Below are 15,685 nucleotides of genomic sequence, written 5' to 3'. Positions count from 1 at the left end.
ATCCTTCCTTAAGAGGGTCAGCGCATAACCCTACAGTCAGTCTAGAGAAAATGAGTGTGATCAGACCGATAGGGGCTAAGACATGTAAAACAAAAGGTATTTATCACTTAGCTATGGTTCTGGAAGACGGAAAAGAGGATGTTGTGTAGACCACTATATGAATGCCAGGATTACTCTGAACTCAGCATTCTTTGGTTTTCCAGGGGTTTGGGTGATGGCTATGTGCCTATAGGATGAGTGCAGAGCTCTGGAGCCAAAGCATGAGGCCTCCCTTGGCCAAGCTGACACTGATGGAGTGGGGTTGCCCTTCAAGGGTTGCATCAGCAGAGGTCCAGCATTCCCTGTCAGACTGTGGGGAAACTGGGTGGGTGCAGGGCCACTGCATGGGTGTGGAAGTGGGACTAGACTTTTCTGCACTGCCCAAGTCTGTCCATTTTGACAGATCACAGGTGGGCATGGGGAAAGCCTCAAGGGGAAGATAATGAATGTGCTCCTTATTTGGCAGGTTGTGCCTCTAACGATTAGTTGGAAAAATAAAAGAGACCTGAGAGTATTTGTACCCTGGATATGTAGACTACATATGTGTATAGTATTTTCATTTAATAGCGTGGGGTCCGCTTTTTCCAATTAGCCTTATTTTAAGGTCCTACAATAAGAATTTCTCCACATATTGGGGTAAATAAATATCTGAATCACATGGATATTACCTGACAACTGTAGTCAGTGCTTTGGGAGGAAAAACTAGATAAGGACCTTTTTATAGTCTCTTATAAACATTTATTTATTTTCTCTGTCCATTGGTAAATGCTACATATTACTTGCATATCTAAAACAAATAATGGATCCATATTTCATAGGAATTATATGTGACAGTTGCATAATGTGAAATCATTCTGTCTGGAAGGCTAATGGATTTTGACCATGAGACCATAAAGGATGAGACCTCATGTTCTCAAAAGAGACACATTTAGGGGTTTTTTCCTCCCCGTTTTCTTTTAAAGAAAATTTCCACAGTAAAGAAATTAAAAGTGAAAATTGCCATCTTTTCTCATTCATTCTAGAATTTCCTTTCAGGAAGAGATAGAGTGACTGTAAGTAAGCCTCATAACGTGGTCCTTGCAGCAGAGATTGGCCAGAGCTCAGCTCAGATTTTTTTTTTATAAATTTATTTTTTATTGGTGTTCAATTTACCAACATACAGAATAACACTCAGTGCTCATCCCGTCAAGTGTCCCCCTCGGTGCCCGTCACCCAGTCACCCCCACCCCCCGCCCTCCTCCCCTTCCACCACCCCTAGTTCGTTTCCCAGAGTTAGGAGTCTTTATGTTCTGTCTCCCTTTCTGATATTTCCCACACATTTCTTCTCCCTTCCCTTCTATTCCCTTTCATTATTATTTATATTCCCCAAATGAATGAGAACATACACTGTCCTCCGACTGACTTACTTCACTCAGCATAATACCCTCCAGTTCCATCCACGTTGAAGCAAATGGTGGGTATTTGTCGTTTCTAATGGCTGAGGAATATTCCATTGTATACATAAACCACATCTTCTTTATCCATTCATCTTTCGATGGACACCGAGGCTCCTTCCACAGTTTGGCTATTGTGGACATTGCTGCTAGAAACATCGGGGTGCAGGTGTCCCGGCGTTTCATTGCATCTGTATCTGTGGGGTAAATCCCCAGCAGCGCAATTGCTGGGTCGTAGGGCAGGTTTATTTTTAACTCTTTGAGGAACCTCCACACAGTTTTCCAGAGTGGCTGCACCAGTTCACATTCCCACCAACAGTGTAAGAGGGTTCCCTTTTCTCAGCATCCTCTCCAACATTTGTGGTTTCCTGTCTTGTTAATTTTCCCCATTCTCACTTGTGAGGTGGTATCTCATTGTGGTTTTGATTTGTATTCCCCTGAAGGCCAGTGATGCGGAGCATTTTCTCATGCCATCACAGCCTCTTCAAGTCCTCAAATACCTCTTATACAAGTTGTGGGAAAAAGACAACATATGATAATAATAATAACTAGTATATATTGAGCTGTGCTATATTCCAAACACTGTGCTAAGTGAGTGAACAATCTCATTTACTCCTCAGAACATCTATATTTTACTGAAGAGGAAATCAGGATTTACAGGAGGTAAATGTTAAGCTTAAGATCATGCAGCTGGTGTGGTGATGGAGTGGGATTCCAACCTAATTGTATAGCTACTGAGCTAATGTCTAGTCTTGTGTCTTTCTGTGTTACAGGTTTCTGTTTAGGATTTGAGGGCAGTGATTTTTCACCCAGTACTCTCACGGTAGTCAGTGTGGGACAGCTTCATACATATACTTTCCCTATCTTTAAAAATCTTGAATTCAATCCTCTACTGTCTCAGGCAAGTTCCCACTGAAATTTCCTTTCCTGCATAAACTCTCTATTAACTACTAGAGCCATTCAATACTGATTTTCTTCTTGAGGAGGACACTCGAGGAGGAAATAAAAAACATTAGAAGAAATCAACACATTATAGTCAAAGGTATAGACCAAGCATCGATCAAGTGGGATAATGGGATAAATTATAGGATGAGAGTATTAAGTAATTTCACAAGATCTAGTCTTGGTCTTAATGGAGTTGTAAGTCAGGAAGATTAAAATAACATGCATAGAACAAAAGTTAAAAGTGGAAGGGATGAATCTTTTGCAGGGTTGGGAGGGATATAGGCTCTATATAAATTCAAAAAAGAGGCAGAGATTATAGAAGGCTGCAGGACTTTGGTGCAGCCATTTTGGAGGAGTTGAGACTGGAAGAACACATGTTTGACACAGAGAGACAGGGGCATGGTAGGGAACGTAGGGAGGAAGGAGTGAGAAAGTGACAAGAATGGTCTAACCAGAAAACAGAGGCTGGGAAGTAACCTCTGGAATGTAAGTGGTCTGGTAAAATGAGGAGCGAGTGATGGAGGTCACTGAAAGCCAGTCAAAGGGGCTTATGTTTGTGTACAAAATAGGAACCATTATTAGATTTTGAGTAGTGAAGTGATATAATGAAAATATATCTTTAAAAGAAGGGTGTGGCCATGGTACAGAGGGTGGTTGGGAGTTGGCAGGCTGGGGCAAAGGGCAAGAAAGTCTTCAATAATGGAGAACGTTCCTTTCAACTTGGCCAGAGGAATTCTGTGTGCAGTAATTGTGTGCTGAGAGTGTGGAGAAAATAGAAGAGGTGGAATTCAAGATTTTCCCCTTATGATTCAATGCAATTCTAAACTTTGGAATTAGAAAATAATGTAAATTTTTAGAAAGTTAGAAGGTCAAATGAAAAAGTAGTTATATATTTCTGAAACTTATTCATTTCATCAAGATCAAGATCTATTTACACAAAATACTGATCATTTAAAAAATTCCTTCCTGATATGGTGTTATATCACCTTTCCCATTCTTAATGTGTATTTGTGTTTTCTCTCTTTTTTTTCAGATTTTTCTAGAACTCTTGACTTAATAAATTTTAATTTTTGTTTTTGCTTTTCAGCTAATTCCTACTTTTTTAAAAAAAAATTTATTTATTTTTATTTATGATAGACACAGAGAGAAAGAGAGAGGCAGAGACACAGGAGGAGGGAGAAGCAGGCTCCATGCCAAGAGCCCGACGCAGGACTCGATCCCGGGACTCCAGGATCACGTCCTGGGCCAAAGGCAGGCGCCAAACCGCTGAGCCACCCAGGATCCCACTAATTCCTACTTTTATTATTAGACTTTTTCCTTCTTCATTTTGGCTTATTTTGCTTATTATCTTTTTTAAATTTCCTGAATTGAAAGTTTGGCTCCTTTATTTGACTGATAATTAATAAATGTATTCAAGGCCGCACATTTTCTTATGGGTTTTGCTTTGAATAAATCCACAGATTTTTATATGTAGTGTTATCATTAGTGTTAATTTTTAATGACCTGCAGTTTTAACTTTTAGTTCTTTGAACTGAAAATTATTTAGAATATCATAAGTAGCTAATTCCCTTCCAAATCATTTATTGACTACCTTTTAATTATTAATTTCTGGCTTTATTGCATTGTTTTCAGAGGATGTAGCTTTTATGAATCTTTCTTATTGCTTCTTTGAGTCATAATACATGCTCATGCTTTGGTAAATATTCCATAGCTATGTATATATATAAAACAAAGTTATTTTTCATCTCCCTCTATCTCTTCCTCCTCTGAGAAATAGATATTAAAATATCACATTCTTAGCATCTTGTCGAGTTATTCTCATATTTCCAACAAATTTTGCTTTATAGTTTTCTGATGCAATCTTGTTTTTGAATAAAAGTGGACTCATTCATTAATTCATCCATCCATTATGAATTTAACAAACCACTATTGAGAATCTTCCAGATCCCAAATGGAACTCTTACGCTATGACAATGAACAAGACAGACTCTAAACCTGATTTGTGGAATGTGGAATGGTCTCCTAGAGAAGGTGACATGAACATACTCAGTGACTGCCACCAAGCATAGAGGAAATGTGAAGAGGAAGAAGTACAGGGTGCTGTAGGAAGTTTAGCAGGTGGTTATACCTGAATTAGGGGCTAGGAAAGACCTTCCTGAAGAAGCAACATTTAAGTCAAGATGGGCACATTTTAGGATCTAAAAGCAGACTGCGTCAGTCAGGGTTCTAGCAGTAAACTCATACACACAAACATTGCAAAATTTGAGGAAAGTTTAATGAGGCGCTTGTTGATGCATTATCTACAGGTCAGCCACCTACAGCACAGAGCAGGGTGCAGAAGGATGGAGAGAGGGCCTGGAAGGCGAACAGGAGACATAAACTACACAGTTCAATGTGGGGGAAGCTGAGAGGTGAGAGAAGAGGTCAGAGAAGTAAGCCCAGGACAAGGAAGAAGGTTTGTGAGCTGTGGTGATGATTTTAGAATTTGTCCTGTGCAAAATGGGAAGTCATTGGTTAATTTTTTTAGCATGAGTGAAATGATCACATTTGCGTGTTTATACAATAATTGGCTATAGTGAAGAAAATATCTTGGATCGAATGATGATTTCCTTCACTGTGATGGGGACTCTGGAGGTGGAGGACTTATGGTGGTGAGATGAGCTCAATTTGGAGCCTATTGGAGTTGAAGCATCTAGATGTGTCTGTACTGAGAAGTAAGGGTCTTGGCTACAGACCCCAATTTGTTGGTACAGACCAGTTAATAGGTGTTTAGGATTTAAGAGTTGATGAGATGGTTTAGAATCATGTGTAGTGTAGGGGCAGTACATTTTTCTTTCTAGGTTCTTTGGCTGGCCTAACCATTAAATAGATATAAGACAGATTAACAGGAGAAAGGCAAATTTAATTTAGAGTGAATGAGAGCCTCAAAGATGGGAGACTCAAGGACAAGTCAAGCAGTTGAGGCTTATGTGCCATCTTGAGCTAAGAAAAGGAATAGGGGCTCAGAACTTTAACAAGGAGAAGGGGCATTCGCAGGATGATACGAGGAACAGATGTTTGGAAATTAGATGTTTGCCCTCTCATAAAAATGGGTTTTTCAGATAAAAAGTTGTCTCTGGTAATTCGTCTCCTTTTGTGCCAGACCCCCTATCTAAATTCTTTTAGGTAGTTTAAGGAGAAGGTAAAAGTTTTTCTTAAGTTTGCTGGATCTTAATTGACTTCAGCTCAAAATAATCCATATGCTAAAGCTGCACATTTTGAGGTGACATATTTTGCTCCCTCCCCTTTAGTAATGGGATTAGGAACCCCAGAATTCAAGAAATAGGTAGAGCTTGAAGCTACAGCCTTCAAAGGAAGAAGAAAGTAGGGATGGCTAGAAGGTAGGAGAAAAATCTGGAGAATTTTGAGAAGTCATGCTTTTGAATTATTTCATTACAAGTGTACTCCTCACATGTTTTAGCTGAGTCAGGGTGAGCTTCTGTATTCAGGATATCAGGATAACATTAGTGAGGTCATTTCAAGTAAGAGAGAACTTCACGATGACATTTGATAGACTTTCTTCATCTCCAGGGGTAACTCTGGCCTAGAATTCTGAAACCCTTTAAGGAAGGTATGGATTTGAGTTTTCTTCTTACAAAATCCTCATGTCTGCAGATTCTGCTTTTGTGAAGCTGGTGTTCAAAACCAGAATGTGCCATGTGGTTGTAGAGAAAGGTACAGTCTGTGGGACTTGACTCTCTTACTGTAAATGAATCATTTACTTTCGTTAATCTTCATTGCTAAATTCAGACTATTGAAAAATAATTAGGAATGTTTCAAGACATTTGATCCATTGGATTTCCTCTGACAAAAAAACTTTAAATGTCAGGATATCAAATTAAAATTTTTTTTTTCAAATTAAAATTTTTAAAAAAGACTATCTACCTTCCTGTCCAATCTAGATGTATATGGAATCAAGATTTTATAGTTTAGGTATTAGGAAGTAATTAACTGATTCAGAGCCAGAATGGCCTTAAATGTGCTAAAAAATAATGAGACTGTGTCCAAGTTTTATTGAAGTTCTTGGTGAGAGAACATTAAAAATAAAAATAGCTGATTCCATGAGAACTTACAGGGAAAAAGATATAAATGTAAAGATAGCAAAATAAAGGATTGGTAGAGTTAATACAAGAATTTGAAGTTAATTTTTTTCCAGGCTATGAATTTATAACATCTCTTCTATTTCTGTAGGTTAACATCCAATACACAGGAGTATACACCATATGAGACTTTCTCAGTTATGGATTGCTAGGTAAATATGCTGTGACAACAAAGTTCCATTCCCCAAGAGTGTCGGCTAAGTTCTTACCGGAAAATGCTCTTGCATGATAGAGAAAAAAACATCTAGCAATCATCATTTTTCCCCCAAGATTGGGACAACTTCCTCTTTCACAATGTTATTAATGAATGACCATGGCATTTAAAACCGCCTTTTCTAAGATAAAGATACATCGTGTGTTTTGTTTGGAGGAGGCAAATTATGCTCAGAGACTGATTTATCTTTGCCAGCGATGTATTTAATGCAGATCCGCTGTGGGAATTTCACAAGCCAATAGCATGCAGGAAAATATCTCCTAATAAGCCAATAAAGAAATAATATACTCCAAACCAGTGATCGATCACACTATTGTTCCAGGCAAGGGGAGATGAAAGGAATAAAGTCCCTATTTAGTTGAGTGTACCTTTGTAGGAGTTGGTACTTGAGAGAGATGGCTCAGTCAACCGAGAGCTGATGTCCAGCTGAAAGCCCCAAAGTAGAAGTCCCATGTTGCTGCAGTATGTTGCTAGGGAAGAATGGAGTTGGTGTTGAGAGGCAAGATAATCTTCTTCCTGGGGCCACTGTCTGGCTTTCTCCCCTGCTGGTAAATGAGTGTTTACCTTGGCAGAAGCTAATTGCCCCAAGATTTTCAGAGATCTCTTTAGATCAGCAGAGTCCTCTTGCCCAGACCAAACACTCTGAGACTCCTCACAAACTCTTGTAATTATAGTCTAAATAACTATAATTGACAGTTACTTCTTCATATGTTTTTATTGGTAAGACCTCTGTGGGGTCCCTCAGTAGCCGAGCTACTGAGTTCTTACTGGTGATAACAGATAAAATGACAACATCCTGACACAACTCACTTCATTCTTATATCAAAACAACTTTACTTCTAAAAACAAGTTCATTTTTTGGTCTTTGTCATAAACTAGTGGAGTAAAACCACTTTATTTAAGTCATAAACAAGTGGCTTTGAAATCATATCCAACTAGTATACGACAGTGGGCAAAATATAAGAGCTCAATCTCCACTGTTTTCTGACTCATCAGTAGCTATTCTTCCAGTCCAGAAATGTCAAACAGATTTTAGGAAATTTATCAGGTTTATTGAAACTTAGGAATCTTTCCTTCAAATGATTGCAGATTTTCCCTAAACCTCATTACTGAATGAAGTCTGAGAATGATTCAGTAATGTTTAGAGCAGTCTAATGCAGTGATCTTCATACTACAGCACAGATTTTAAGGGAATCAATTTCTAGATCCTCGACTTCCCTATGTATACTTTCTTAAAAATGATCTTCCTGAGAACTTGACTGTGGCTCTCATTTCACAACTCTGCTTCTCCAACTTGGCACAAGAAGGAATCTTTTGTTGCAGCCTTGTTATGCAGTTTGAAAGCCTCCACAGCATTAAGGAAAGGGGTACTTTTTTCTTGTGTAGGGGAAACCTCCTTCAATCAAATAATTATAGATCCCTATCATTATATTAAGAAATGCATTTCCAAAGAAGTTTTTGTCTTTTATGTTTAAAATCTTTTTAAAATTGTAGTATATTTAAGTGTATCGAATGTGCATTATCAGTCATTGTATTTACAATTCAACCTGGAAAAAAATAATGGAGTATTATAGTCAGAGGAAATTAAAACAAAAATTTCAATCTCATACATGTTTTTGTTGTAGAAATTTTGAGTCAATAAGACTTTTAATGAAAAATAAGTTATATTCAATCTGCAGAAGTTGAATGGAAATAGGATTTTGAGTAAAGAAAGGAGCAACATAAAATCTTCAATTGTTAATGAAGAGTTTGTTCATAAATTTTAATTGGATGTTTATGGGTAGCAAGTCACTTTAGTATTAAGATTTCATCACATATATTTAAAAACTATTATATGATTTTATTTGAAAGTGTCAATATTTATAATACAGTGGAATTTATAACCTCCAGGGCTACTTAAAGATTTAAAATAATGATAAAAAATTTTAGAAGTGATCTTAAAAATGTATGATTGCATAGTTTCCCAAAGTTTAACTCCCATTATCTAATGTGCTGGTTGGCCTACAAACACGAACATGCTTTGATGTTCAATGTATAGAATTACTGTCCATGTATACGTATATGTGTAATCCACTGGTCGGTCGATCCTTAAATTTATATCTTTTACAGACTGGTGGAAAATATCACTGAAATTCATGCAACTTCTTGAATGTTTCACTTTAAATGTGAATCTGAATGAAATAAGACAGAACAACAGACTTTTAGATCTGACAGCACTCACCCTTCTCAATTTGCAGACGTTCTGTGCAATAAATTATCAAGCTGTCATTCTGAGATACTGTCTCCACAGTATCTAAGGTTATCTGCCTTAGCCTCCCCACTTAGCAGAAAGTGTTTCCTCCTGTAGAGAGACTGAAACATCCATTTAAAATTACTGACTCCTGGTGGTGGGAATAAAGTGGCCAAAGAGAATGGTAAACCTAAGAACAACAGCCCAAGTTTAGGGGAGAGTGCATTAAAACTCCATGTTGCCAGTTTTTGCTTACCACCAAAGTAGGCTACATACAAGTGGTAGTGAAGCACATTAGTAAGAAGCAAAATATCCATTGGGATTAACTAATGCAGTCTCCATAACTAAAGATTCTACTCTGACTACGTTCTTAAGCAAAGACTAAGATAATAATAGGCACATATTACATTTGTGATTTATAATAAGAAATATATATTTGGTCTTTATCTCCATTTTTTTTTTTTTGGCACAGAGCACCTAAAACTCTTGGAATTTCATTTGGTGAAAGGGAAAGAGATATCTTTTGTTATATTAATGAGGCAACTTTGGGGAAGCACCTAAGGAAGAGGGGTGGTGGTGGTGGAGCCAACCATAGGATTAGAGAGTTGGACCATTCTTTCTTTCCTTTTTTTTTCTTTTTAAAGGTTTTATTTATTTATTCATGAGAGACAGAGAGAGAGGCAGAGACACAGGCAGAGGGAGAAGCAGGCTCCATGCAGGAAGCCCAATGTGGGACTTGATCCCAGGACTCCAGGATCATGCTCTGGGCTGTTGGGAAGCACTCAACTGCTGAGCCACCCAGGCATCCCAAGGGTTGGACCTTTCAATGCAAAGAGTAAATGCCCAGCATAGTAAGGGGTCCCCACCAGGACTCTGTTCTAACACTATGATGGTCTCCTCCCAACCTATGTCCATTCTGATATTCAGACTAAATCCAAATAGGTTGTTAAATATTAGACTAATAGTTTTTAATATCATCCCCGCCTAGAAGGAAACACTGATGTGGGAAACAAAGTCAGAAGAAAAATTATCAAATTTCCTTACTTCTTACAGCCCATTGACAAGTTCTTGAAACAGGCAGAGAGGGATCCCTGGGTGGCGCAGCGGTTTAGCACCTGCTTTTGGCCCAGGGCGCGATCCTGGAGACCCAGGATCCAGTCCCACGTCGGGCTCCCGGTGCATGGAGCCTGCTTCTCCCTCTGCCTGTGTCTCTGCCTCTCTCTCTCTCTCTCTCTCTGTGACTATTATAAATAAATAAAAATTAAAAAAAGTTTATTAAAAAAAAAAAAGAAAGAAACAGGCAGAGTGACATTCCTCTAGGGACTTAGTTACCTCAACTTTAATACTTTGCTAAGGGCAAAAGGCAATCTTAGCCCAACCTCCAGGATTCTGTAAGTGTATTTTAACATATAAAATTTCCTTTGGAAACTTCCTTTATTTCTACTCCCCAAAATACATGTTGGCAATCATCCCCAAGCATATGACCAACCAATGACCTTTTCTTAACAATAGCTAGCTCCCTCAGGGTCTGGGAAACCTTGCTTCTGAAATACCTGGGAAGCTTATGCTATCCCTAACCCAGCTTGAAAGTATATAATGGGCTACTCCTCATGACCCCAGTGCAGCTCCTTCTGCCCACAGGTCCTGTCCCCGTGCTTTAATAAAACCACCTTTTTGCACCAAAGACATCTCAAGAATTCTTTCTTGGCCATCGGGTTCAAACCCTAACATCCTTCCTACATCAGACACAATATATATGATATCATAGTATAGCAATTCGTCTACTAGGTGAGAAGAACCTGATGCAGGCTAATGAAAAAACATGAAGAAAAGATTTTTAAAGTTTGAATTACGGATATTGAGATAGGGAGACTATCCTGAAACATCTGAGTGAGCCCAATGTAATCACAAGGGTCTTTGTAAAAGGGAAGCAGGAGTGCTGGCTTTGAAGACAGAAGTCAGCCATGAGCCAGGAGTGTGGTAGCCTCTGGAAGTGAGAAAAGGCTCAAGGTTTTACCTCTCTTCCCTCACCTCCCTCTGAGACTCCAGAAGGAATGCAGCCTCACCAACACCTTGATTTTAGGTCGGTGTGACTTCTGACCTACAGAAATAATATAATAAATTTCTATTGGTTAAGCCACTAAATTTGTGGTTATTTGTTTTAGCAGTAGTAGGAAATGAATACAGCAGGTTATAAATCTGAGGCTGCTGTGGCTGTTCCTGCCATCACATGGCCAGAGCCCATTTCAGAACAAAGCCAAAATAAAGAAGAGACCAGTGAGAGACAAGTTATGGGTGATGTAATTTGAGCATTTGGATCCAGACTTCTTGAAGAAGTAAGTAGTCAAAAAAAAAAAAAAAAAAAAAGTAAGTAGTCATCTCAGGTTTTTCAATTTTTTAGCCAACACATTTTTTTTTTTCGTTTCAGTTATTTTTGACCCTGGGCTCTTTCTTACTTATGTACAGATGTATGTACAAATATTTTTCTTTAATACCTAAATATTACTTACAATAGCCCTGGTTTGGTAACAATATACTTATGCTCACCCGCAAAAGTGACTGACTGAGTAAACTAAGGAGTATCCAAAAGATGTAAAATTTTATAGCCACGGGAACTCATGCAATGGAAAAACTGTCTGTTTATGTGCGAAAGTATTTAGAATATATTAATTTTTTACTAGAGGAAAAAATCGAAAAAGAGCGTTCACAGCAACATTCAATCATATGAAAACAGTTTCAAAAGTTACAAAAAAAGGGTTTTCCTGTGATAATTGGGAAAGGTTAAAGAAATTGTATTAGCTGCATTCCTCACTGAATGACACAATATGACACTTGGAACACTTACTAATACCTATGCCGAAAACTGTGTTTTAAATTTAATATGCGGGTGTTATTCTATATGTTGGCAAATTGAACACCAATAAAAAATAAATTTATAAAATAAAAAAATAAAAATAAATAAATTTAATATGCTATTGCAAAATACATTGGAGAGGTTTAAAATATTGAAAATTCCCGAACAAAATAATTATAAAGTAATATTAAAGCACAAATTCTCTATGTAAAAACACAATAATAGTAATATTGTTAATTCTACTTTCAGCTTCACTAGCAAAGGTAAATGAAATTAGATAAAAAAAATGAAATCAGATCATATGCAATTACAACCTAGAAAAAGTGAGAACAGGTTACAAGTGTATGCACATTAAAGCACTATTATGGATCTTTCTTCTTTCTTTCTTTCTTTCTTTCTTTCTTTCTTTCTTTCTTTCTTTCTTTCTTTTTCTTTCTCATAATACATCTATGTATCTATCAAATTAATAAGATTGAGAGGCTATAGCATTTGCCACTCTTGGGAGGCAGAGGGTCCTGTGATTTATGAACCATACACACAAGGTGTTATTCTAGGCAAGTTAGCTTCTTTGAAGTTTAATTTCTTCATACAAAATAGGGTTATCAATAATTACTACAGCATAGATTTATTGAAACTACTAACTGAAATAATCCATATTCTGGTGACACCTGGGTGGCTCAGCGGTTGAGTGTCTGCCTTTGGCTCGACATGATCCCGGAGTTCTGGGATTGAGTCCCGCATCGGGCTCCCTGCATGGAGCCTGACTCTCCCTCTACCTGTGTCTCTCCCTCTTTCTCTGTGTCTCTCATAAATAAATAAATAAAATCTTTTAAAAAATCCATATTCTTCACCTATCAGAATTTGGGGCACTTATATGTATGCAGTAAGTATTAGCTACTACTTTTATTATTAATATAATATTGTCATTACTATTAATTTTCTGTATACTATGTGGTCTATTTCCTTTAGTTAGCTCAGATCAACTTTTGTTTGATCATGTTTAATGAGGAAAATGCCATCAATTAATTAGTTTCACTCAGAATAACTTAAAAATCATATTTATGAATGAAGGAATGTTGTAGGTACTGTTGCCTTTGAAATGAATAAAACTCAGTCTCTGATAGCTAAAGCTTGCACGCTAGTGGGGATACAGTAAGAAATACATGTAAGTCCCATAAAGTTTTAGATTTTCTGCATTAGAAATAGACTTAGGGTAAAAACCCTAAGGTACAAAAGAGAAAATGATCAGTGCTACCTGGGCAAGATGGGGACAAGGGCTTGGAGAAGTTTGGGACACTTGAGAGCATCTTGAAATATAGTGATGTGGCTGAGTGGGGAAGGGCATTCCATATTGAGGGGCCTGTGTCCACAAAAGCACAGAGGCAAGAAGCAATTGCAGGTGCTAAGGGTAGCAACTATCAAGGCTGATGGCTAAACTGGGGATGAATTAACCCCGTTAGTCAGTAATTGTTTTTTTAAGATTTTAATTTTAGATAATCTCTATACCCAATGTGGGGCTTGAACGTATTCAGAGATCAAGGGTCGCGTGCTCTACCGACTGAGCCAGCCAAGCACCCCGGTAGTTCTTGACCCTGTACCCCATAGACATGGTAAGTGCTGGGGATATAGTGGTGGTCTCTGGTGTGATGGCACTTACCTGCTGACTGGTCACAGGCTCCTTCTGTGGGAAATGGGGCTTTATTGAAGGGGCAAGGTACATGATGTGATTCCTGTTGCAGGAAAGTCATCTTGGTGGCTGTGTGAAGCAACGTGTTAAGGGCGGTACATCTGAAGATGGAGACTGGCTAGAAGACATTAATTAATTCATCTGAGAGGAGTTCTGTGACGGCTCTACCAGTAAGGTTGGGAAGAAGAAGCAACCTTTGACAGAAAACGTGACCACTAGCCTGAGTCTGTAAGTAATGATGACTACATGGACCTGAGGACTATGGGAGAGGGTCAAACTTGAAGGGCCCAGAGTTATGTGATTTGTATGAGAAGTGATATGTCCACTGAGTTTCCAGACAGTGGAGACCCCAGTGTGTGAGCCGGGGCTGAGTTGTGGTGTTCTGAGAGATAAGGCCAGAAGAACTGTGATTACTGTGAGTGGTCAGAATGGATGGAATTTGGGGCACATGGGAAGCATGATTTGCCCTCGGGCTCCAGCATGTGAAACTAAAGGGGAGGTGTTCCAGACAACTCCAAGTTGTTCCATAGGACTATGAGTGGGACCCTTTGCTATGGGGCCCTGGCCTAAGGCAGCCAGTAGAGACCTTCTTGAAGAAGACTGTAGAGAGATGAATGGATAAAGAAGATGTGGTTTATATATACACTGGAATATTCCTCAGCCATTAGAAACGACAAATACCCACCATTTGCTTCGACGTGGATGGAACTGGAGGGTATTATGCTGAGTGAAATCAGTCAATCGGAGAAGGACAAACATTATATGGTCTCATTCATTTGGGGAATATAAAAAATAGTGAAAGGGAATAAAGGGGAAAGGGGAAAAAATAAGTGGGAAATATCAGAAAGGGAGACAGAACATGAAAGACTCCTAACTCTGGGAAATGAACTAGGGGTGGTGGAAGGGGAGGTGGGTGGGGGGGTGGGGGTGACTGGGTGGCGGGCACTGAGGTGGGCACTTGATGGGATGAGCACTGGGTGTTATTCTGTATGTTGACAAATGGAACACCAATAAAAATAAATTTATTAAAAAAAAAGAAAAAAAAGACTATAGAGAAGGCACAAGAAATCCCAGAACATATCACCAGCTCTGGCTCCAGTTTCAGTCTGGGTACTGAGTCCCTCATGCAAGGACTGATAACTAAGGGGTGACAAGGTGTTCCTGTGAACGTTTGGTGTTGGTTGTTATTCAACAATCTGATTTTGGCTCCCCTTGGCCTCTCCCAGCTCCAGTAACTTCTGCTACTCCTTCTAAACTAAACGCACCTTTGCCCTTAGCTTCGGAACCCACTTAGTGGACTGAATGATTTCAGCCATGGAGTATCTTATCCAACTCTCTTCCACTCACTTGAGGTGGGCAGATGGAATTAAATACTCTGCAAGGGGTTTTAACAGTAAACATTATATATTGAGTTGGAATCATGGACATAAAAAGAAAAGTTGGCATTACTATTTCCATCACACTGCTTTTTTTTTCTTTAGCATAAGCAAGATGGACTCTTCTCCAGGTCCAGACACCCCCACATCTCAGAGCACATGGATTGGTGACTCTGGTGATTTTAGACTGGGTCTTCTAAATGGTCCACTTCCTCCCATGTTGCCTCATCAGAAGTGGTGATAGCATTACCAAAAGTTAGTCTTTTTTTCTCATTTTCTTAAGCATCTGCTGTTTAGTGTTAGCAGCATGTGAAATTCTATTTGACACATGTTTGTTCTCTTTCCTCATCTTCTTAGGTTGGACCAGTGGTGCATTAAGGACATTTAAGACATACAAGATGAAATTAGGTTCTAGTCAGGGAGAATGGCTGATAGATCAAATGGGAAACAATGCAATAGATGTGATGCAGTTTTTCGCAGTTTTATACTTAGAAAGAAATAAGGTGTTGCACATGCAAAAAGAATCAGATAGCCTAGTCTGGAATGTGGAGGGTAGAGAAACTCTTCAAACTCAGCAGCAGCAGGTTTTTATCGTGTGCCTGAATCTTGAGAGAAGCAAAGGAGGAAAAATAATAATAAAAACCCCAATAAGATTTGTGGGGAAAATAGGAAATTTAATATTGGATATGATGGGATGTGCAGATGGATAGCAATCCGAGTGACATACACTGTGAAAAGGTTAAGGCACAATTCTAGAATGTAGCTTTG

General features: G+C 38.6%; 1 long non-coding RNA gene across 1 annotated transcript; it reads left to right on the top strand.

The window, feature by feature from the left end:
• The first annotated feature begins 4,404 nt into the window (after positions 1-4,404).
• On the top strand, positions 4,405-13,763 carry LOC140639642 (uncharacterized). Its single transcript, XR_012036291.1, has 4 exons — positions 4,405-4,535; positions 4,724-4,872; positions 6,648-6,708; positions 13,594-13,763. It is a non-coding gene; the product is annotated as an uncharacterized lncRNA (long non-coding RNA).
• Positions 13,764-15,685: the final 1,922 nt, after the last annotated feature.

Source organism: Canis lupus, chromosome 9, assembly GCF_048164855.1.
Source record: "Canis lupus baileyi chromosome 9, mCanLup2.hap1, whole genome shotgun sequence".
Classification (NCBI taxonomy): Eukaryota; Metazoa; Chordata; class Mammalia; order Carnivora; family Canidae; genus Canis; species Canis lupus.
The sequence above is the reverse complement of the archived record's forward strand: the minus strand, read 5'-3'. Positions and strand labels throughout refer to the sequence as shown.